General features: G+C 40.0%; 1 protein-coding gene across 1 annotated transcript in view; it reads right to left on the bottom strand.

Annotated features, from left to right (window-relative positions):
* Window positions 1-22183, bottom strand: part of CASR (calcium sensing receptor) — a 74537-nt gene extending 52354 nt beyond the window's left edge. Inside the window, exon 1 of the mRNA XM_056502312.1 lies at window positions 21971-22183. The gene's annotated coding sequence lies outside the window, so the exon portion shown is untranslated. The remainder of the gene's footprint in view (window positions 1-21970) is intronic.
* Between the last annotated feature and the right edge of the window lie 2018 nt (window positions 22184-24201).

Here is a 24201-nt window from a genome sequence, read left to right as displayed (position 1 = left end):
TCACAGGCTGCCTTTTCTTTTTCTTTTTTTTCTTTTTTAAACATTTTTCCATTGCTTATTTTCTCTTCATTATGATTTTCTGAACACAATAATTATTGTTCCTTCTCCAGTTTTTTTTCTCTCTCCTCCTTTCATTTTAGTATGAAAACATCATTTTTTATTTTTTTATTTCTTTTGCCTGTACACGACGTGTCACCTCTTCCTGTTAGAGAAGGCAGAAGTGAATAGGGTCCTCAAGAGAAGAAAACAGATTCAATGTAAAGGGAATATTGGAAAAGTCGTCAAAACTGTCCAGTGAGGACAGAAGTTCTTCTAAACCCATAAAATCATTAAAATAGATGAGTGAAAGGCAGAGAAGAAATTCAAGAGTAGAACTGCAAGAGTGAGGGAAGGTGAGCTATGGGCACAGACAGGCATGTGTCCCACTCTAGTCCTATAGTGAGAGAAAGCAAGTTTTGCTGAGTTTTCTTTGCAGAGCTGGCTTGTGCTAGCATGTCCTATGGAATGGGGCACAGGGACGAATACAATACTGTACACTATACACTGACCCCAGGAATAGCAACAGTGACCCTCATCTGCCTATGCAACATGCTGAAAGATCAACGTGATCTGCAAGAACAAGTTTATCAGTTATTTACTTTATTCACCCAAGAAATGCTGGCTGGGCCTGTGTGGCTGCACTTTGTGGCTGCAGATGTCAGTAAGATGATACCACAGACCCATGACATGCAGCCAGTACCGGCAAGTAGCAACACCAATGCAAGCAGCCAGCACTGCCCTCCCCTATTGCACCACCTGCCTTCTTCAGGGATACATCACATTATTTACAGGTCTGTAGGAAGCAAACTTTCCACAATGATTTGTAAAAGCTGAAGCAGACAAGTGTAAATGCTTTTCTCAGTTTTTTACAGAATTAATCTTGAACCATACAGATGCATGTTGGCTGCCATGTAACATAAGAGGATGCTGGAAATCACCATCCAGTTTCAAATCACAGTCCATTAGGTATAAGAACCAGCCTTCAGCAGAATCCAGTGATGTCTGCTTCAAAAATATTGTGCTAGACAATTATAGGGCTAGTGTCTAATAAAGGGCATATCTAGCTCCACCAGCTAGCAATTGATTAATGTCCTAAACAAACAGGACAAAGTTATATGAAAACCAGCCTTAATTTTATGAAAGGAAAAAAAAGAAAAAGCAAATACTCTCCTGAACAAGATATTCCCCTACTGGAATTTCCCTGTCACTCTCCTCAGCTGATACAATCACCAAAGACATCACAATGTCGCCGTGATTTTTTATTGCATCACTATTGGAGGCATCTGGAGCTCCAAAGAGTCATCAAAATAGATCTGAAACCCTCCTGCAACTCATGGTTGAGGCAGTTTAGGTTAAGCTGCTGTGATGATGCAATTAACCAAATCAGCTGGATTTGGCACTGAGGAAGACCAGGAGCATGGCACTTGCTGGGGAGACTTCCCAGGTGAAGAGCATGCTCTGTTTAGTAGACTAGCACCTCAAATAACTAAAACCAAAGGAACATGTTTAATAATGTTCAAATGTGGGCTTCTTTTGACTACATCTATCTCAACAGGTCCACTATCATGCTGTTAAACCAGAAAAAAAGCTAGGAATTGTATCTTTCTAGATACTTCTAGATTCATTTAGTTGGTGAATTTAGTATTATTACTAACGCATTCTTTGGGAATTTTCATATGGTTTTAGCTGGTAACTAAGGTATTGCTTAGTGAGAGTAAAGACTGCAGAACTCTAGTGAAGGTAGGGACAAGCAAAGATCTTTAGCTTTCGAAAGAATCAGTATTCACAGCAAAGGACTTAATCCATTATCCTCACTGTACAAAAAATTCATAGGAGTGCATGTGTTAGTTTTCTTTCAGCAGACAACACCTTATGTTCTTGAAACAGCATATGATGGAAAATAATATATTATCTTTTCTGGCAAGACTTCTCTCTGATACAAAGCAGGGGATCCCAGGCTTTAATGAACTGAACTGTTAGGCTTTGTGTCATCTGCCTTTCTAAATAGGGCCTGTTCCCATTGTGTTAGATATCACAAAATAATTTTTTCAAGTTCATAATTTAAGCATGATTGGTGAGGAATACCAGAACTTCAGGGCAGAAGAGACGACCTCCTCCTTTGCATCATTTCCATATCCAACACAGAGTTCCCAGCAGCTTGGGAGTAGAAGTAAATACAGGGTTTGAGCCACTGAAAGAATGGAAGAGCACCCTGCTTTATTGCACAAACTGGCATGATAAGAATGATTGAAGGCTCTCAGCTGGATAGGGAGCCTGGATGCTGGAATATCAGCTGTGTGTCAGGAGAGTGGAATTGCTCACTGTGGATCTAAGGGCAGGGAGGGAGTTCTTGACCAGCAAGCAAAAAAGTAATACCAGAACTACTGGAAGATATGTGAAAGCTTTCATGGTCTTCATGGCCCATTCTGCCACATAGTCCAGAAATCAGAAGACACCATGGCCATGCACTTTCTCTGTGCATCCCTGAGAAACAACCACGTTAATTTACCACAATGTGGCCACTTCTCATTAACACAGCACTTTCAAAAATAATATTCTTTTATTGACTTCCCCCTGCTCCTTTTTGAAGGTGATCTTTCAGGAGCAGCAAAACACCTGGGGTCACACTCTGGTAAGCCCCAGCCACCTTGCCCGCCTACCAGCTATGCAGCTCTATGCGCTTCATCTCCAGGACAACGGTGTGACTTTTGGAGGCTCTATGCCTCATTTAGTCCTAGTAATGGCCTAATTGGGTTGGCAAAATGCAGGAGCAGGACCAGGAGCATGATAAAAAAACAGCTCTGCTGTGCTTATTTCAGCAGGTGAAAAAAAAGAGAAGGGAGGAGGGAGGAGGGAGGAGGGAGAAGGGAGAAGGGAGAAGGGAAGGGGCAATGGAAAGGCTAACCTACCAAACCCATATTTTCTACCTCGACTGGATATTTATGTGTGTAATTTTATTTACAATGGGGCATTATGCTGACTATTTCTGCTGGTGACAGGATTGATGTGTCAAATGAAAGAGTACCAGCCGAGGGCAGATTTGGATAAGCTTTTCCACTTCCAGTAATTTTCTACAGTTGTTGGCCCCCTACCCACAGGGCTTCACTCCATCCCCACTTAGTAAGGGCTGAGATAATGGGTGCTCTCCTTTTCTAAATGGGAGGGGAAAGGTGAGTGGGAGAAACAGTGAGAGGAAAGAAAGATGACAAAAATGACTGTTTCAGGAACAGCAGAGGAAGCAGTTCATACCACTAGCCAAATGGCCATTCACCATTCCTCAGTCATAGTTTCTCTCCTGGGAGGAATCTTGCTATCTACCCAAAGAAAACCATCCTATCCCTCTTCTGAATTATTCCAATTTTATTTCCTGGCATCCCATAAACCACTCAAAGAATGAAATGCTACCCCTTGCCTCAGAAAATCTCAGAAAAAGAGAAAGAAATATAGACCCTTTTATAAGTTTCAAAAGGTGAGGAACCTGTTCCTTTAGGGATCTGTTCTTCAGCAACAAGAAGAGTGAAAGACCAGGAAATGAACCAGATTCCCCTTCACCTAAAGCGACAAACCAAAAAATTGACTTCACAGTGGGAAGGACAGCCTTCCTTCTGGGTGGTCTTTTTTTTATGAGCTCTCATCATCCCCAACAAGATCCCAGCTATTTACCTGACTTTGTTTCCTCCCTTTCCTCTCTGAGTGGGAGTCTTATATCATCTCAGGTTAGAGTCACCTTAAGCTGGAACCAAAATTGCTCATGCAGCATTGAAGTCACGGAAGTGCTATATGCTTGCCACTGTGTAAAGCACAATCTATATCTATTTTAGTTCTCTGCCTTGGGGACTGGTACAATATATGTGTTTTATTCATGTCTCATATTAAAACTTTCAAGAATATCTATTTGGCTGATAAAAGTTCCAGAGGATCCTGCTATAAATCAGAACATATCCTCACTGGTAACATTTAAACAATCTGATTGAGTCTTGGTGATCTTTTTTTACAGCACAGCCCTATAAACATTTCCAGCAACACAACAGCAGGGTCAGCAAACAGCATGGAGCAAGTATGAGCATCAGTGGTAGGAAAAAACCAAGGATTTTCAACCTCTCATGCTTCCTTTGGGAAACTCACTGGAATTGCTCCTAATAACCTTTTACTCACATTTCCTGCCTGTTTCTTATTACAATTTCCTTGCTAACTTGGAAAAAATGTGTTGAGGGGGAATTGCTGTACCCGACAAGTGGCCAGCAACAAGATGATTTTTAAGTTTCCTGGGGTTCTAGTGGTAACATAAAGATTTCCCTGTGGGAGCTCAATCAGCTCAGCCACAGAATTGTTTTTGATGGACTAGAAATTTTTAGTGCTTGCCTTCATCTGGTAATTACCTCTGTACCAATACTAGTGGTGTGGCTACAATTACAATATTCAAGCAGAATGTGGCTTCAGCCAGTAAGAGGGGGCAGATTTTAACTAGACTTGGAGCTTTAAACAGGACAAATTTTAAAGATCGTCATTCCCACTGACTGCTAGTGTAAAATCAAATAGGAAGTGTAAATTAAAGTGTTAAGCTTATCCAATTATGGACCAAAAACGCATTTCCAGGCACAAAAATATTTACACTAAACCAGAAGCTGTCTAAAAAAAAAAAAAAAAGTTGGCAAGTTGGCAATAGAGATGCTAAAAACCACTTATTGTAGCAGTGAAGGAAGGGGAAAGTAAAAACCATTAATAAATGCTAAGATTCTAAATATGCAGAGAATTTATGAGGGAGGTTTATAAGATCAAGGAAAAACTAAACAGTTAACAGAGACAAAGAAGCAAAAATTATATTTTTATAAATATAAAATGTGCCTGAGACTGGCCATGAGCCCATTGCTAGATGTGGGTGATAAAACCGTAAATGACAATCCAAAAAAGGCGGAAATATCGAATAAACATTTTGTCCTTCGCACATTGTTTTGTCCTTGGAATGAAGCTGTAGAAAGTATCATCCCATATTACGTCAGCCCAACAAAATTCACCGCAGGTAATAAAAGGAGATGTGAGACGAGATCTGCTAAAATTAAATGTTTTCAAATCAACAGGCCTGGAGTCTAACATAAACTAAATATGGAGTTCTCCGAATCACTAGTGTTGATACTGAACAACTCATGGAAAAATGGGAAAATTTCAAAGGGTCAGAGAACTGCAAGTGTATGCAGTTATTAAATAACTACTACAGAAGGAAGGCTTAGGAAATTATAGGCACCATACCCCAATACCAGGCTGGGTACAATAATGAAATTAGTTAAGCCAGAAATCTTTCTAAAAATCAATGAGGATAAAATACTATTAATTCGAACCTTCTTTTAAAAAATCCCCACAGTTCTTTTTATGAAATCATGAACTAGATAAAGACAACTATATAGAGTACAACATGGACATGTCCAAGGCACATGATTGACCAGATTAAAAGTTCCAATCAATAGATTTAAAACTAGTTTATGAATAGATCTTAAAGCTTTTGTTTAAGGGATAGTATCAAGGAGAGACTTTTTCTAAGTGTATTTTCTAAAGTCACCACTCAAAGATCAATCTCATTCTGAACCTATCCCATATTTTTTAATCAGATTGTAAAATGAAGCCACGTTTGTTAAAAGCTGATACTAACACAAAAGCTAGCAGTGAAGAAGATAGTTTTAATGTATGATTGATCACTAATGTTGGCATGTACAAAACTAAACTCTCTCCTGGGCACCAGTGATTTTCTGTGCTGTGTTCAACATACTCATCTTCCTCGTGGCTCTGCATTGAAATAACACCACAACTCAATCTTGTGTTTCAAGGCTTCTGTGGACAGCCTGCAGGAGGGAGAGGACTGCCCTTTTTTCTGATGCCCAATTTACCCGCACGCTCTAGGATGCTTGAAAGAAGACAAAGCTTCACTGATTGGCAGCAGCTAGACTGAGACCCTGAAAAAGTTGCAGCAGTGTCCTGCTAGGACACAAAGGATCTATTTTTTCTTAAGTGCGTATGTTGGTCTAACTTGCTCACATGCTGAGGGTCAAATTTAAAGTCAGATATGGAATTAGGAAGGAATTTTCCATCCCACAAAGACTGGCGAGAATCCCAAGTGCAACTAACTCACTATTTTCTCTTCTTATCTCCCTAGACTTGTACAGGGAGATGCAAATAACAAACTTAAGCCCAAAGATTTAATAAACTTACAAGATCCTCAAATAAAAAAAGGGACATTTTTTTTTCAGGGGATGCAATCACTGCATGACTGAGAGGCTTGATTCTCCTGTGTCAATATGGGGCAGAAGGCATGCACAGTGTTTTGGTAAGGGAAGGGTATATGAGATATTGTATGTCCCACAACAGCTGTATTGAGAGCTCCTCAGGACACAACACAAGCCTCAAGGCATAAGGAGAGACAGTGTGTATAGATGATGATGTAGATGTGCCACTGTCATAAAATGAGAACAATGTGATACTGAATTCTGCTGCAGATCATCTAAACTTTGGTTGTTGAGGAATTCCTTCACTTAGACGTTTCAGCTGTTTATGGCAATCCTCCTAGACTTCATCTAATCAAAATGACCAGAAAATCAGCTAAAAAGTAGCCACTGGTTAGAACTACTTATGGTGTTGACAGATCAGCTTACTGACAAGGAAAGTGTTTCCTATAGTGTCAGCACAGTAAAAGTTGAAGTCTAGGTCACATGTATACTTGTCTCAAGCATAAACAGAGGACCCTGATAAGTTCCAGATCTAGAGCCTTTTTCCTGTGGGTGCTACTGTAGTGAAGCAGAACAAGGCTGGCTTGATGTTCAGATAGCAGGCTAAACCTGCAGTGTTAGCAGTGGTGTGATGCCTTGTTTTGACTTACACACTGAAGAAAGCAAAGACAAGGCCTCAAAAGGAGGATAAATATAGATGAGCAAGAGGTTATTTCACTGATATCTCACCTTTTAGAGAGCGGCCCATACTTACAAAGAGAAAAGCAAACACTGAACCTGGAAATACATTCTCAAACCCTCACTAAAATGATGTCTGACTTTCTCTTGCTTTTAACTGTACAGATTCAATACTTGAAATGTGCCCTTGTTAAGACTAAATCTACCAGATCTGTAGCCATCTAAAGAGCAATATGTGACAAAGTGAAAGGGAATACTCTTCAAATTAACCTATCAATGGTCTCCCTTCTCACTATTGAAAAGACAGACCTAAGGTGTAACACAGGAATGCACTTCAGCAAATCTGGATTTCTGTAAACTAGAAAACTCTATCAAAACAGCAGACTGGCAGTAAAAAAGCACCACCACAACAGTCAAGGCAACAAACATAACAAAGTGATTTTGAACAGCAAAATTTAATCAAATCATTCAACTCTTTTGTCGTTGCTTATCTTGATTATGTCAGACAATATTGTTAAAGGGTCTTGCTAGCGACTTCATGATATCACCTTTCCAAATTAAAAGGGACAAGGCAGACTGCTCCTAAAATTTCAGAAGACAGCATATTCACCTCTTTCACTATTTACAAAGCTGAAGGCAACAATTTCAAACAAAACAAAGCACCCCCTCTGGGTTCTTCTGCAAGGAATCAAGGAGAGCACAAAACTACTGTTACCATTTGTGACCTCTTTCTGAGCTATGTTAGCTACAGAAACATTGCTAGGAAAACAGTAATAGGAGGAACTTCAGTAAACAACTACATCAGCAAGATTTCAAGTGTTCAGTGTATACAACTAATTTCTTGCCAGCTTAATTTCTTGCTCAGTCATTTACTTCTTGTGAAATGTTGAATGCAGCAAAAGAAATCTGCTTTTCTAGCCAATCAATAGATAACAATTAGCTATGACCACTTTTGTGGAGGATGGAGGATGTTGAGACTGAATAATTGTTCCTCAGCAAAATGAAAGAACACAATATTATTATATATAACATTATAATAATGATCTGTGTACACCTCTCATTGCTTCTCTCCATGGATCTAAGACTTTCTAACAAACATTAAATTAATCCTTGCCACCACACTCTTGAAAGACAAATGATACTTTGCTACAATTTGTTGCAAGTGGGAGAATGTAATGAACAGCTAATGCTTACACATCTAATTTTAAAAAATGCTTTCATGATTTCATTTCTGAATGCTTATTTAATTTCCCAAAAGTGAAACTGAGAAAAGTATACTATTTCATGCCAGTCTCTCTCCACCCCTTCGGCTCTTTGAAGCCTTACAACATCAAGCCTGTAAATTCAATTTCTCTGTCTGGAGGCTCAGATCTAATAGCTCTGTCTGGAACAGCAGTATCAAGGGATCTTGTCTTCAGAGTTTAGAGGAAAACAGCAAAGACCTTACTGGAGAGACAGAAATAAAAATTATATTATTTGTTTTAGAGAGAGAGATTATTAAGAGGTGACAACTACAAGACCGTATTACTTTTATTAGTAGCTTCTCAGTATTACCTTGTATACCAAAATTTATGCGCAGACACAGAAAAAAAATAATGTACTCTCACCTATATATAACTTGCCCAGGTTCTCACTCCAGCAGAAATTATCACTGCTCATTTCAGAACAAGACACAACAAGCTGGGATAGTTAACTTCCCACCTCAGGTCCCACCATCATCTCCAACAATTTTAATTTCTGTAAACACTGAGGCAAAAGGGCTTAATGTTTCTATCAGTAAGTGTCATCATTAGCAATGAATATTCTTACTGCTAAGACTTACATCATGCACTCTTACATCATCACTTTTTAAAAACCCATTTTTTGCCTGCTGTATTCTTGGGCCAGTAAATTTTCAGTGGTGTTTTAATGTTCTGACATAGTTACTGGCATACATATCAAGGCCACTTTTAAAAACCCACAGAGATTTTCTATCTTCAGTCCGTGCTGACTGAAGGACACAGATGGGTAAGTTTCCCAAACATATTACTGTACACATGTTAAGATATCAGGAAGAGTCAATGCTCAAACTGTACTCATGAGAAAAAAAATGAAGACTGCTCTGCTGAAATCCAGAAACCCAAGTTCAACTCTTCCTTTTCCTTTTTCAAAGGTGAGCAATTTTTCAACCAATTGTCCTTACCATGGCTGTTTGTCATCTATTGCATTCTATTGAGAGCTATGAATCAGACACCACCATTGCTCATATTTTTGTATTTGGGTGATTAATATTTCTGAATTTTAAAATGTACGTTTATATCCAGGTATTTCATGTATTTATGTATTTAAAAGCACATAAACCAGTCTGTGTCTTTGTGTGTTTGTCTGCCTATATGCTATCAGCCTAGCTGTTCTTATCAACTTTGCTGCATCTTCTGGGATCTAGCCATATTGAATAAAGTTTGCATCATGGCAGCCCAGCAAAACTTGCAGCTTTAAAACAACACAGTTTTTATGGAAAAAAATGCAATGTCTCATTTGCAAGAGCAGAGATTCCAAACCAGTATGGTTACATAGGTCTATCACCTTAAGAGGTTCAGGCCTTGAGACAGGTTTCTGTTTAAGCACAATTTACTGTTAATGCATATGACACATCTTGAAATGGATCAATCATTGCAGTTAGATCAGTTTTCCCTAAGCCAGAGTGCCTTATAAAGACCTTTAAATATGTAGACTTTTAAATATAGATCAATTTCCAGTAGAGCTCCAGAAAAACACATTGCTGAATAAACATAGTTACAATAATTGATAATAGGAAATTAAGAAATTAAGTGAAAGTAAGAAATTCCTTATATAACTTTTATATGCTTCCATGATTTGATTTACATAATTTCAGTTTCTCTGTCAAATCAAGTATAATCCACATCCTCAGTCTCCTCTTCCTTATTCACAGAGAACCACAAACATCAGCTGTTTTGTTTGTGAACATGTTGGCTGTCTGCTCAGATGCCTGGCTCAGGTCTCAAAAACTGGTGTTTTTACCTAGGCTGAAGAAGACATATCTAACTTGCAGAGCATGGACCTCCAAACATGCCTTGCCAATGGTAAGACCACACAGCAAGAGGAAAAAATCAAATTTGCAGTGTGGGGAAAGTGAGACAACGGGAAATATAGGGAAAATGCACAGCCCTAGAAGCCAGGAGCTGGATTAAAGGAGAACATAGCTTTGAACAAAGGTTCAAACTCAGCTGTAATTTTTGAGTGCAAAAGAGGTGTTCAGACAAACAACATTTGATGAGCTTCCTTTCTCTTGATATTGTGTGATCTTAAGAAGATCAAAGAGTCATGCATATGCTTTCTGATTTCCAAACTAATAACAACTTAAGACCATGGAATAGCTAATATTACTTGAAGAACTGTAAGCTAAATTGATTCCCAATACAAATATCTAAACAAATATTAAAATCTGCGTAAAGCTAATTAAAATTTCAGAATCTGCTTTCAATTTTACCATATTTCTTTTGTAATTACCTGATTACTTATATATGATTAAATCACACTGTAGCCAGGAAGCAGAAGTTTTTCCTGAAATCACAATTGAACCTGAATGATTATTTTGCTATTTTATATAAATGAGTTGAAATAACTTCTTTCATGGAAACACATGACCTAGGACAGAGATGAAGAAATAACTAGCTCAGCTTCACAACATGAGCTCAAGCCAGTACTGCTTTATTCATCCATTTTTTTCGTTTTTTTTCTCAGTAGAGAATGAACGAGAATGACGAATGACCCTTCGATTTTTCAATTGAGATTCACTTTACCACACAATCTGTGTTTACATAGTCATAGAGTATTCCTAGAATAATATCATGTCAAGCAGCTGTTACTGTAGTTTTATATGTATCCATGTAGAGTCTTGGAACATGCAGAATATTTCTGCATGAGAAAATGGCCCAAGAAAATAGTATAAGAAGGACAGCTCAGTTATCAATCGGCAGAGGAACCACAAGATCCTCTTTCTTTATTTAGGAAAAACAGAGGTAAAGTGAGTAAGAACTGGGATAAGGTTTTCAATCTGATATAGTTATGAATTTTGTTCAGAATGAGGACATCTGTATATTTTTAAATGGAATTATTACTCTTAATCATTTAAGTTGTAATGTAAACATGCACCATGTTAAACAGATGTCAGGCCTGCAGAGGGCTTTACAAATGAAATAAACTGTGGGAGAGACGTTTATTTTTTGCCTCTTTACAATTTACACAATCCATGAAGATAAGAATTTTATTGCTTTATTAATAAAAATTAAAGATAACAGAAAGCAATGAATCTAAGCATCTGTTACCACCCACAGTTTAAACAGTTGACTGAGAAGAGACTTTGTGCTGCAGCAACAATTACAAAGAAGTAAACGTTGCTGTACAAGTCATGCCAAGGTTCTCCAAGCTGTTCTTGGCATAAGACCAGCAAAGGTGAAACAAAAATAGCTTTATGTCATCCATGCAATAGCCCAAATCAGGCCCAGCCCTGCAAGCCACAGTGTAGCTACAGGACCGCTCTATCACCCACTTGCCTGTGGTTCCAACAGGGTATTTGGTAACTGAGGACCATGGGGAGAAGTTGAACTTTAATTCTCACTATGTTTTCCCGAGGCAAAGGAAACATTAAATGAGCTGGCTGGTACCACGGCAATAGGTCTCTGCATTTTAGAAGCAGCTCAACTGAAAAACCTCTCCTCTGTGAACTTTTTGGATGAAACAATGCCATAATATTAACTTAGAGCACTTTAATTTAAACTGGGCTAAGTACACAGGGAAGATAGCAGAGAGTACCGGCAAGGCAACCGAGAGCAGCTCAAGGAGGCCTTGGGGTGTTGGCAGATGGAAAGACTGACATGACCCAGCAATGTGCACTTCCAGCCCAGAAAACCAACCACATGCTGGCTGGACACCAGGTCAAGGGAGGTGATTCTTTCTTTCTACTCCACTTTCATGAGAGCCCATCTGGAGTGCAGCATCCAGCTCTGGGACCTCTGACGTAAGAAGCCTGGAAAAGAGAAGTCTGAGGGACACCATATGGCAGCCTTCCAGTGAAAAAGGGCTACAGGACAGATGGAAAGGACTTTTTACAAGGGGATGTAGTGACCATACAAGAGGTCATGGTCTTAAACTGAAAGAGGTTTAGAATAGGTACTAGGGAAAAATTCTTTCCTGTGAGGGTGGTGAGACACTGGAACAGGTATCCCAGAAAAGCTGTGGATGCCCCATCACTGGAAGTGTTTGAGGCCACACTGGATGAGACTCTGAGAAACCTGGTCTGATGGAAGGTGACCCTGTCTGTGGCAGGGACGCTGGAATCAAATGATCTTAAAGCCTTCTTCCAACCCAACCATTCTATGATCCCACAGGTCATTGTGTTCAATTCCATCAGCCTACAGCATTGAAAGGAAAAGATGAGAGCCATGAGTTATCTAACTCATATCTATCTATGACATATATATATCTAACTGCCAGCTCTTCTGGTGAAATCACTCTTAATTAAGAGATATAGGTCTCATAATCCCTATGAGGGATGTGACACCAACAGGTCTCACATCTGACAGGATGTGAGCTCTTGCTCATCTAAAATACTTAACCTAGGAAGGATACATGCATTGTTAGGTACACAGCAGCACTGCTGCATTACATGCTTAACTAAGAATTATGAACTCCCTTTCTAGTTCTAAGGTTATTAGATACCTGAATAATTTTTACTGCTTTGCTTCTGAAGAAGGTGGTGTAATACTAGTGTGAGCATCAGAGAGATACATTAACTGGCAATTACTGTCTAAAGCCAGAGACAAATCATCAAAAGAAAAGAAGAAAAAAGGATGAACCTCAGTGAGGAGCAAAATATTTAGGCCTTTAAATGTTTCATACGCTTAGCAAAAATTCCTCCTTTCAATCTCTGGGCCTGAAAATCAGATCATTTTTCAAAATTGAATGTAAGTTGCCATCTAAACCTATATTTAGATCAAGGACATGAATATGAATGTAAGTATCCAACAATAGAAATCTGAACCTGAAAATTATAGTTGTGCATTTTTTCTACTTTAATAGTCCTTGATACAAAATGGGAACTTGTTACACTGCAATTAGACATTTTTAAAAGCTCTTTCAAATCTTTGGATGAAATGAAATATCTGGATGCCAAGCTGTTGTCAACATTTTTATTGTCTGGAATTGTATGTTTAAAATTCTATCAAGTCAACCTTTCGTATTTCTGAGACAGCTATTTCAATGTTTTGATTTACTACAAGAGACCTTCCAAACAAGGTCATATAATGTAGAGGTGTTTCAAACACTGCCTATAATAATAAAATCTTAATAGTCCACACATGTTGCATGCAAGCATACTCCTTATAATTTACAAGGTGTTATTGTTGTTAATGGACATCCTTCCAAACCAACCTGCCAGTTTGCAAATTGCTAACAGCAACACGAAATTGTGAGGACAAACTGCACCCTTGGTGTCACCTGCAGTCTTCTGCATTCCCCAGCTTGTTGGCACAACTATCAACAATTCTCAGCTACACATCAGAAATTCTTTGGGTGAGGTACACAAAGAGAGATGATACAAATCATGTCAGTTCTGTCCATTTTGCAATGTTAATAGAAATTAAAGCAACAAACAAGATTTGTTTTAGACTTCAGTAACTGGAGCTATTGCTCTGATAAACATCACAAAACACGTATTGAGTAAGAAAATGAGACTGCTAGAAATCCCCTCCCAGAATAAGATTTTCATTTTAAAAGCAGCAAATATTAACAATGTCATGGCATTGCTTGTAGGAAAGGCATTTTGGCAAAATTCTAAAACTTTTTGGAAAAATAAGTCATTTCAGAGTAAGTAATTTACACTATTTTGATAGAGTGCATTAAAATAATCTGTTCCTCTATAATAATCCTTATCAATGGTCTCTTCTCACAGTCATTGGTGTTTTCAGTGTCATCTGCCAGGCACTGTTGCCAACCTAAAGGTTCTTAGAAATACGACCATCTGCAGCTATAACTAGCAGTAGTCCCTACCTAGAAGTATATGAAAATTAAGTGCTATACAGCTGTGCCAGCAGCAGGCCATAAGTCTATTTCTTTTAATACATTTTGATGGTCATTGCAAGAAATAAGTTATTAGAGGAGAAAAAAAACAGACATTATATAGGGAAAGCATCTCATCCTCATACAAACAACAAAAGGGGAGCACTCAGCCTTGTTTAATCTTGTTGTCCCTGTTCACTCCAACAGGGATGATGTTCTTCCCACATTTCCCTTAGACAGGAAGAGAGCAGACAGTGCCAGCTCTCCATCTGCCTCAATTCCCACCCCACTGCTGCCTCGTGAGGTCTCCCCGTGTGCTCCAGACCCTCTCAATGCTGTTGGTTTCAGTGCTAATCCTGCAGCATCTCTCATTGCACTGTGTTGCCAGCTGTGGTGCTGATGATAAAACATCAGATAGAGTGATTCCAGTTTGACAAGTAGGGGAAAATGGTTATATCTAGGCCCCTACATTCATACCTTCAGTTCTATCACTGCACACAAGAAGTCCAATGGCACAAAGAACCACTGCACTTCTCTCCATATTATTCACCTATGACAACAACCAGAATGTATGGATATTTCTGATTGTACTGAGTGTCTTTCCATTAGGAGTATCCAATTGTTTTTGTCCTTCATAAAATGACTCAGTTTACCAACTGAATACTGAAATAGACTCCATGGAAGCAATGAAAATAACTAAAGCGAAACAACCACCAAACACTTAATCTACTTCATTCTGGCTATTTCCAACATATGGCAACTGATCACGCCTGTGTCAGATTCCAGCCACAGAGTTCCTTATGCACCCATGGTCAAAGCACAATCTCAGCAAGTACCTGTGACTTTGGTAATCAGACACTATGTGATTTCATTTGAACTTTCATTTGAATTTCATTTCAGTTTTCAATCTAAACTAAACACCTCTGTCTTTCATGGCTGTCAACCAAAACTTCAGTATTTAAGTAGAGTAAAACAAATAGAGCAAGTGTTGCAGAAGCTTTAGAAGAAGAAGACGTTGCAGTTACTAACACTGAGGAGCTAAAACTCAGGTCCTTGAAAGTTCTTGAGATACTCATCACCCTCTTTAGGCACAAAGAATTTTCCACCCCTAGAAGTGTCATCCAGCTGCTCCTTAAGCCTGGAGGACTGGGATATCATCTCTGCAAACCAGTACACTGACACTGTGCATCCTGCACCACTTCATGGAGAGACATGGCTCAAATCTCTCAGCTGAAAGCTCCCAGGCAGAGTATTCAAAGTATGTGATCTAACTGTGGAGGAGGGAGGGTAAAGGCCTGTTTAAGATTAAGCCCAGCTTTCTGATTGATTGATGCTTTCGAAGGCTTTGATATGAAAATGGATATGACACGTCAGAGACCATTAACTATGTAAACACTGCTTCCCAAGAAATGAAAGCAGCAGTAATTGTACCCTAGCTAGCTGCTGAAATTACTCAACTCAGGACTATCCTGGGAAGTAAAAGAAGTACAATACGCTATCAATGTGTTCGTTAAAGACAGAAGTCTAAATGATGTAAATTATTCATGTTTATATATGCATATATATATTCACACATCACTGATGTTATTTATGCTTGTAACCTGATTGCAATGCTTTAGACAAGGATATCATATGGAGTAATGTACTGAAAAGACATCACAGCACAAAAAGTGGAACCTATTTCTGTTGTTTAGAAACCAGAGTTTTATATACAGTTTGTCACTCACTAACTGGATCCAGCCCCTTCAATCTATAATACATAAACCAGGAGAATTACAGTTGCTTCTCTAAGGTGGGACAAGGACTATAGGCAGATTCCCTGAAATAATAAACACAGGCAGTAGAAGATTTAGTATTACAGCTTGGTTTATAAATCTATGTGTTTTTCCCATACTGAAGGCCACTAAATGGAGGAAATTCATCAGCAGGGTATAACATTTTATAATTTGTGTAAGAATATGACAGTCTCACAAAATATATGGCCATGAAGGCATAAAGTATCTGTGGAATTTATATGTTGCACAGATTAGTTGTCCTTTGAGCAGATTGTTGTCTTTCCAACACAAAGTTCCCATAAGGAATTATCTCCACAATTCAAAATACTTACAGAATGCTCATACAGAAAGAATGGCATCTGGTGTAGAGCGTACTGGTTGGTGTTGACTGGACATAGCTTAGTTAAATTTCATCTCAAAGACTAAATGTAGAACATGTTCTGAGAGAGATCTGAAAACTGGATCTTTGTTGCAAGTCTTGGACAGTTGGCTTGCCCAGGGTTAGTCAAAAGGTCCTGGTGAGTACCAATTACGATACATTCAAAATATTTAAAAATATATAGAGCTAAATTGGTCATCTTGGAAGCAGCTACCATAGCAGACTGAGTGTGGTACATGTGGACCCATTCAGTCACGGCTTCCCACAATAGGGTTTCAAGCAGTGTCAAAGAACTGAGAAGAAATGTGCGTTGTGTGCAGCAAAGACAGCAGAGAAGTGAAAGGTGGAAGATGGGAATAAGGAAAAAATCCCCGCCACAAACACCTACTATTGAGTCCAGACATTTAAACTTGACTGCACTGTGCCTTGCTAGAATATCAGAGATAACTGCAGCATCTGGTGGAGGTGGGACAGGACCTGCAAAAGATGTACTCTGTGCACCTCAAAGGGTACTCACTAAAAATTTTAAAGGTACCTGAATCTTTCTGGGAAGATTAAAGGGTGCAAACAAAACTGTGTGACACCCAGGTCCCTAATCTGTAAATTACTGATGAACTCCATCACCACCAGACCTCAACCTCCCTTTTCCCTTGTCACTGTGGAGTTTTGTGCAATGGCCCATGTGAACACAGCCATGAGTGGATGGTTCCATGGAGTTCCTGAGTTTGGTGGACACTTTAACACTAACAGCGAGTATGAGAGACATGTATCTGTTGCATTCACTGGAACAATCAGTCTGCTCCCAAACCTTATGATTCCATGTCTAGCTGGTACCAGAGGAATCAGGAATAATGGGGCTAGAGGAAATCCTCACACAGTATTACATTCATTCAACAGCTTGTCTTTAGTAATGTTCCTTCACACAGGCAATTCTAAAACAAACTTCACAAGTAAAAGCTTAATTACTGGTGCCAGGCCATGGGTGAGCCGGAGGATAGAAAAACAGGAATGGGGAATGAATGTCCTCCTTTTCAGGAAGATTAGGGCTACAAGGTAGCAAGAAAGCACAGAGGACACAAAGCAGAAAACACAGGTTAGATAGTACTTGGAGGAAAGGACAACATTTGTCAAGCTCTGTCTAGAGGAGATGACATGAAATTTAAAGATGAGTCTTTCATCTTCTTAACCTAATCTGCCTAAGACAACTTCAGCACTCTGTTGCAGGGACCAGCTCTCTTTTCTGTTTTGCAGAGCGTACTGTATACCACTATTCTGGTTTATAACGTTCTCCTAAGTGAAGACAAGTATCAAGTCAGGAGTCCCATTGCTTGCCAAACCCAGAAGACTCTGAACAGTGTAGTAGTGCTAGAAGGACTTGCTGACTGCAGGCCAAAAGTCAGCAGAGATGCTTACAGCAGGAATGATTTATAGCAACAATTCAATACTAGATTTTACTTTGGCTTGCTCCTAAATGTTGTGCTTCTAATAGTACGTATGTAAAGAACCCCCAAACCCCTGGTTTCTCAATGTTTTAATTCAAGATATCAAGTGTCCAAGAATATCAGCAGCCCAATAGGCAAAGAGAAGCATCGAAGGTCAAATTCTTACAAGTAAAACTGATCTTTCCATAGATTAGCAGACCTATATATACATTGATTATTCATGTTAATCATCTGAAAAAAATCAACTGTCTTTAAGTTTAATGATTTCCTGTGTGTTTGGTTTGCTCTGACAAGTTGGTGCATCAGTTATCTATCCTTTAAAGCTCCTAATTGCTATTTTCAAGTAAAAATTATAATTAGGAAAAATTACTAAACAGATTCCAAAATTTAAGAAAGTGTAATGAATTTATTGTTACTCATTAGAGGTCACTTATTGTGTTTCTAACTTATTAAGTTGAAATATCTGGTTGTAGATGCTGAATTCTGTCACAAGTCTCAAAAATAGTGTATTTCTGCAAATCATTACAGAATAAAAAAGTCCATCAAGAAATTCCTGTAGATACTAGCATGGACATCAAGATAACTTTTTTTAAACAGATGCCAACAGTTTAGCTGCAATGATCAGAGTATTCACATAACTTACCTACTATTTTGGTTATGAGATGTCTTTGACTGACTATGACTGACTATGAGATGTATTGACTGACTTTTATCATTCATTTCAGAACCATGCGTGTACCTTCTGGCTGACTCACAGCTATGTAATCATTTTTTGAGAGGACTGAATTCCATTTCATGACTGGCTACAGGCTGCATCATAAATTCAAGACTCCTCACTCTCCACTGATCTCCCACAGATGCCAAAAGGAAGCTTGTACAGAGATCAAAGGAAGAATCTGGGCTCTGTGTAGTAAAATAAAACTTTCAGTTGTTATTTTTTACATCACATTCAACTGCTTACTGGAAAATGTTCCCTTTGCTAGGATCATTGCCACCCTTGCCTCCTTTCTCTTTTCCCTCCCCCATCCTTCTTTCTTTTCTCTGTCTTCCTTTTCTTCTTGTTGCACGTGTCATTGCAGATTCCCACTCCCTGTGCACTGTGTTGCAATGGTCACTGTAACACGTACATCAACCACAAGTACTTGCATTCTGACAACTCCAGAGGAGCACTGTTTCAAACCTGTCTCCAAACTGAGGACATAGTACAATGGCCCTCACTTTCTGCTCAAAAGAATATTGCTTATTTATATCTGCAATGCCACAGCTGGTTTAACACTTGCTTCCCCTTCCTTCCCCCCAGCATTTTTCAAGAAACAAAAATCATGATGCAGGCACTTACTAACTGCTTTACCCACATCAGAGACTCACCCAGGTGCTGTATATCTCATCCACCAAAGTATTCAACACCAAGTAGTCTCTATTCCAGGCAATGGCGGCAGAAACAGGTTAATATGCCAGCCCCAAGTGCTCCAAATTAGCTATTAATAAATAAAAATTAAAATTTCAGCAGCATAAGGCTTTTCCTCCAACTCCAAAATGGATTTAGATCAGTAAAGCTGGTCTCAGACACAGGGGTTCTAGTTGTAAGGACCACATGAAGACTGCAGATCAGAGAAGTGGTCAACCAACCCTATGCACAACAACAGTCAATTGAATTGTCCAGAAAATGGAGGGGAAAAGGATCAGATACTTTTGAACCCCTCTGCTTTGCCTGTTCTCATATGCCAACTGCACCATAAAACAATGCAAAGCTTTTTGGATGGAAATTCCAATGTGTTTAAAAACCCCCTGTTTCTAACCAAGGTATTGGTTACCTTACAGACCCTGTGAGGTACAGTTCTTATCCTCACTTTTTTGAAACTGGAAAACTGAAAGAAAATGGTTTGTCTGAGATCATTGTCCAGGCCCAGAACAGGTTCTGGAATGGTCTTTCCAACTGAGTCACTTGATCGTGTTGCTTTCACCATCACTTCATGTAGGCATAAAGAGATTATAATCTCTCATGTTTTGTGATGTGAGCAGTTAATCTCACCTAACTTTCTCAGCTGAACAAAAAAAAAAAAAAAAAAAAAAAAAAAAAAAAAAAAGTGCTTACATAGAATTAGCCTTGAAACATCAGCAGAGAAGATTTTGGTATTAAAGCTACCTGCTCTCTGTCAATGCCCTTCCTCAGTCTACTTGGTGTCAATAATTTTCTCAAAAATTTGTTGGCACAAATTAGTGCAGGTAAAGAATTCTGCACTCTTGCAGTTAATAAGTGACTGAGAAAGGCTGTCAATTTATGCAGAAGAGGTTGTTTGCAACCAAAAATAGATGCAACAACTTGCAACCAACATGCAGATGGAATGAGAAAGAACTCATTCCCCTGTCTCACTCGACATTTTTGATCATAATTCAGAAGATAATCCTAATAATTTTATCAAATACATAGAAAATATTGAGATTTGAGAATGGTAGAAAGGATGTCAGGCTGACAGATCTGTGAACTGAATTCTTCCACTGAGCCATAAAGCTCATACAGGAGGTAGCTGTTCAACCTTTTCTGTCAATATTGGTCTATTGACACTTGAAAATGATATAGAAATTTTGCCTGCTTTTTACCCACTCCATCACTGGCCCTTCTGAGAAGTTAAGGTGTCAAGTACTGTAATGAGATTTGACACACACTTGAGCACAGAGTTAGGATCACCCTAATAATTTTATAGATGTCTCCAAACATAAGCCTCGTCATGTCCTAGAACAAAAGAAATTTATTTGGGATGCTTTGTATGGTTTCTAGTCACTAACCTGCCATTATCAATCCCTTTTAAAAATAATCACATTTCAACAGCTTCAATTACATCAGTTAAATGCAAACTAGATTTTGGAACAGTATTTCATCTGAACAGCCATCACCACTGCTCAGTTAAACATATTCCTAATAATCATCCAACTAATTTTTCTGCTCTCACAGCTAGAAAAGATGTAAGGATTTGGTCACAGCACAGAGATCAATGGCCAGACCCCTGTGAATGGACAGAGCACAGAAACAGATTTGGTTCTTGGGGCTGAAACTTCTATTTCACATTGCAGAGAGAGCTTAGTCCTGCAGCATGGTGAGAGGAGAAGCATAGAACAGTAAGCGAAAGAAGTGCACAACTGCCCAGCCTCAGACTAAATCAAGGAGTTAAGGGTTGTAATTTCCACAATTAGCATAAGCATTTTCAAGGGGCACTACAGTGCCTGGGAAATAGCCTTAGCAACGCCTCACTGATACTCCCCTGACCTTGCCCCTCCCAGCACATCCTCTCTGCGTTTACACCGGGTGGTGAAACTCGAGTAGGAGGCAAAATAGTTCCAACGGCGATAGGGACGCTACTCAAAAGGGGAAATCAGAAAAAGCCTGCAAAGTCACTCTTCTCCATGATACATGACCAAACAGGAGAACTGCACTGGCTATGGCTGGGAGATGTAGGGCTACTAGTCCCCTCCTCTGCTCCACTGAATCCAGCCCAGACTGTCCAACAAGGTTAATCTAGTTCGCACCATGACTGCACAGAAAGGCACACAGAAGTGGTTTTGGGGGGCAGAGCCTGAGAGGGAGCAGGAGGAGAGGGTGGTGCAAAATGGACCACCTGTTTCAAGTAGGAAAAAAAAAAATCAGTAAAAAAGGCAAACACTTCAAATAAGTACGAAAATAATTTTAAGTATCATATCCTATATCTACATATGCAAAAATTAAGATTTTAAGGGCAGTTTCAGGACTTCTCAAAAACTCTCTTCAGACATGTAGTGAAATTTGTTTTGTATTGTGTAAGGCTTCAGAAACTTGTAATTATGGTATAAATCGGTTTTCAAGATACTGCTATTAGCCACTTACTATCAGGACCAGTGAGGTGATTTTTTTTCCCAGCGTGTGTGATTTCAGTAAAACAACTTGTTGCTCTTTAAAGTTTTGTTATGAATTACTGTTCTTTTTCCCCTCAATATTATTTCTAGATAACTTCAGCCAGAGAAAACACCTCAGAGCTCTACGGAAATTTCTCCTTTCGCCTGATCCTACATGTATCAGAAACCAACCCGTCCAAGATTTGGGGAGGGGAGGCGGAGGGGCCCCTCCGTGGAATTACGTCTGCATCTGGCATGGCCGACCGGGCTCAGCCTCAAGTGCCCCCGGCTACCTGTCGCTCTCTCCGCACCCCGCCTGGCCGGGGGCTCTGCTTCTCCAGGTTCCTGCGCCCCAAAGCCAGACCCGGCGCTGCGCAGCGCTCCCCGCCCGTCAGACCCCGCTCCCCCGCGTACCCCAGCGCGGGCGGGCTGGTCCCGGCGGGAGCGCTGCCCGCCCCGGCCCCGCTCCAGCCCGGGCGCGCACCCACCTGCCCCGCGGGCCCGCGCCCCGCTCACCTCGTCCCGCCGCCGGGGCTGCTCCTGCCGCCACCAGCTGCTGCCCTCACTCCGGCGCTGGGCAGGGCGGCGGCAGCAGCATCCCCCGCCGGCCCCCCAGCTGCCGCGGCGGCACTTGCAGCCTCACGGGAACCGGCGGCGAGGGGAGGAGGGGGTGGGGGAGAGAGGAACCCCCGGCCAGGGCCCCGTCCCAGCCCTCCCCGCCGCCTCCGGCAGCCGGCCCCGCTCCCACGGGCCACGCAAGGCGGGGCGGGCGGCGGCGGCGACCGCGGGGACCCGCCCGGGCGCTGCTCGCTCCGCGCCGCCCCGCGCTGCCCCGCAGGTAGCGGCCGCCGGGCGGGCACCGCGCGTACGGCCCCGGAGGCGCAGGGGCGTCGGATACCTCTCCATGAGTCTCCCTGCAGCCAGGCTTCGGGGCGCTGACCCCGCGGTTCCCCGTGCAGCGGCACTCAGCAGGTTGGCACACGGGTACTTAACCCTGCAGCAGGACACTACAGTGGGAGAAAAAAAAAAATTCCTTGCTCAGTTTTCTTTTCAAGACTGGGGTCTTCTTCCAGCTCACAACGAAAAAGTCTGACCTCCTGGTTTATGCTGTTCTCTGGTACCTGAAGCTCATACAGGACCTGTATTTCTTGAAGATGAAAATCCTCATTTTGCTCTGTACATTTTTTTTTTTTTTTGTGATTATGCAGATTTTTACAGCTACAGATCTGCTATACCCACCAGTGGATTTGGATCTTAAGAATTGAAATGCAGAGAACAAAATGTTTTCATTATTATATGGTAGCACTTACATTATCATGCTGCTTTCCAAGTCCAAAAATCTTTCAACACTGTTTGAGAGCAACAGTCTTTTGGGATCTTTATACAGTTTGTATTTGAAAACTCTTAACCTCATAAAATGCTTTTTTTTAAGGTAAAGTGGCATGTAGCCCTATACACAGACTCTGGTGCCATTCTACAGCCCAGCCTTAGAGGTTTGGATCAGTCCTGAGCGTGCAGTTTACCTTTGACAAATAATAACAACAAAAATGTTGTTAGAATTGCAATATACTGGTGAGAGTAACAGAATATATTAAAAGTGTGTTGTATTTTTACCTTGAAGAGGTGATAGAGACCTTTATTTCTGAAGGAGATTCATGAGACCTAACTTTAGTAAATGTATAGTCCATGTCTTATTATATGTATTATTACAGAATTACCCACAGACCTGAAGTCACTTACGTACCCAAATAGCATCTAATGTATTAGGATACAGCTAATTTTGCTAAATAATTGGTTTCCCTCTCCTACTTCTACTGCAGTACACTAACTTTTCAAGAAATAGGTCATCATCCTTTTGATAGTAAACACAGTATAATTGCACAACCATAATAAAATGCCAGAAAATACTTTTCAGATAAAATAAAAAAAATAATTACTGATTCCAAAGGTGAAAGAATAGCTTTCTTAATTCTTAATCATGCTTAACTGGAGATGGTTCCAGATACATGGTTTACAAATTCAGAGAATTCCCTCATAATGTTGTATTAAACATTGATTTATAGCCCCAAGAAAACTTAACACTTCCATGCAGCAGTCAAGTGTTAAAGTTTCAAATCCTAAATCAAAATAAAATCTTGTTTGATGAAACAGTACAGATTTCTTTGTACACCAAGTATTTGGACTCAGGCCCTTCAGGGCTATGCTGTAGCATGGCAATGAAATGAAACTTTTTTTTTTAAGGTTGTTCTCTTGTTGTGAAGAAACTTGAGGAGAACAGGAAGTTGGTTATTTTAAATATTCATGTAGTTGTGGGGCAGAGACAGAAAAGATGAAAGAAAAAACTTTAAAATAGCAAACTCCAAACTTCTTAAAAAAAATCTGTAAATCATCTACTGCTATATTTATTGCTGCACTACCCCCACACAGCCAACCATGCTATTTATGCCACAGGGGTTTTTGTGGCCCAGTACTTCACACATAGTTATATCAAATAGTAAACAATGCAACAGAAATTTTTATTTTTTAATTTCTCTCAATATTAATAATAGCTCCCCATTATCTGTGACTTTATCACATTGTGATGGCTTCTTCCACCATGACAGTAGCAACAGAAGAAAAACTGTTTCCAGCAATAAAAATTGGACAAGGAAGTGGCAGCAGGACAAGCTCACTGGGACAGTCTTTGATCTTGCTGGACAGCTCTTCGGCTTCTAGACCTCAGCAACACAAGCCAAGGTATTAGGATG

The sequence above is a fragment of the Oenanthe melanoleuca genome, chromosome 1 (assembly GCF_029582105.1).
Source record: "Oenanthe melanoleuca isolate GR-GAL-2019-014 chromosome 1, OMel1.0, whole genome shotgun sequence".
Taxonomy (NCBI): domain Eukaryota; kingdom Metazoa; phylum Chordata; class Aves; order Passeriformes; family Muscicapidae; genus Oenanthe; species Oenanthe melanoleuca.
This window is presented reverse-complemented; position numbering and strand designations above follow the sequence as displayed.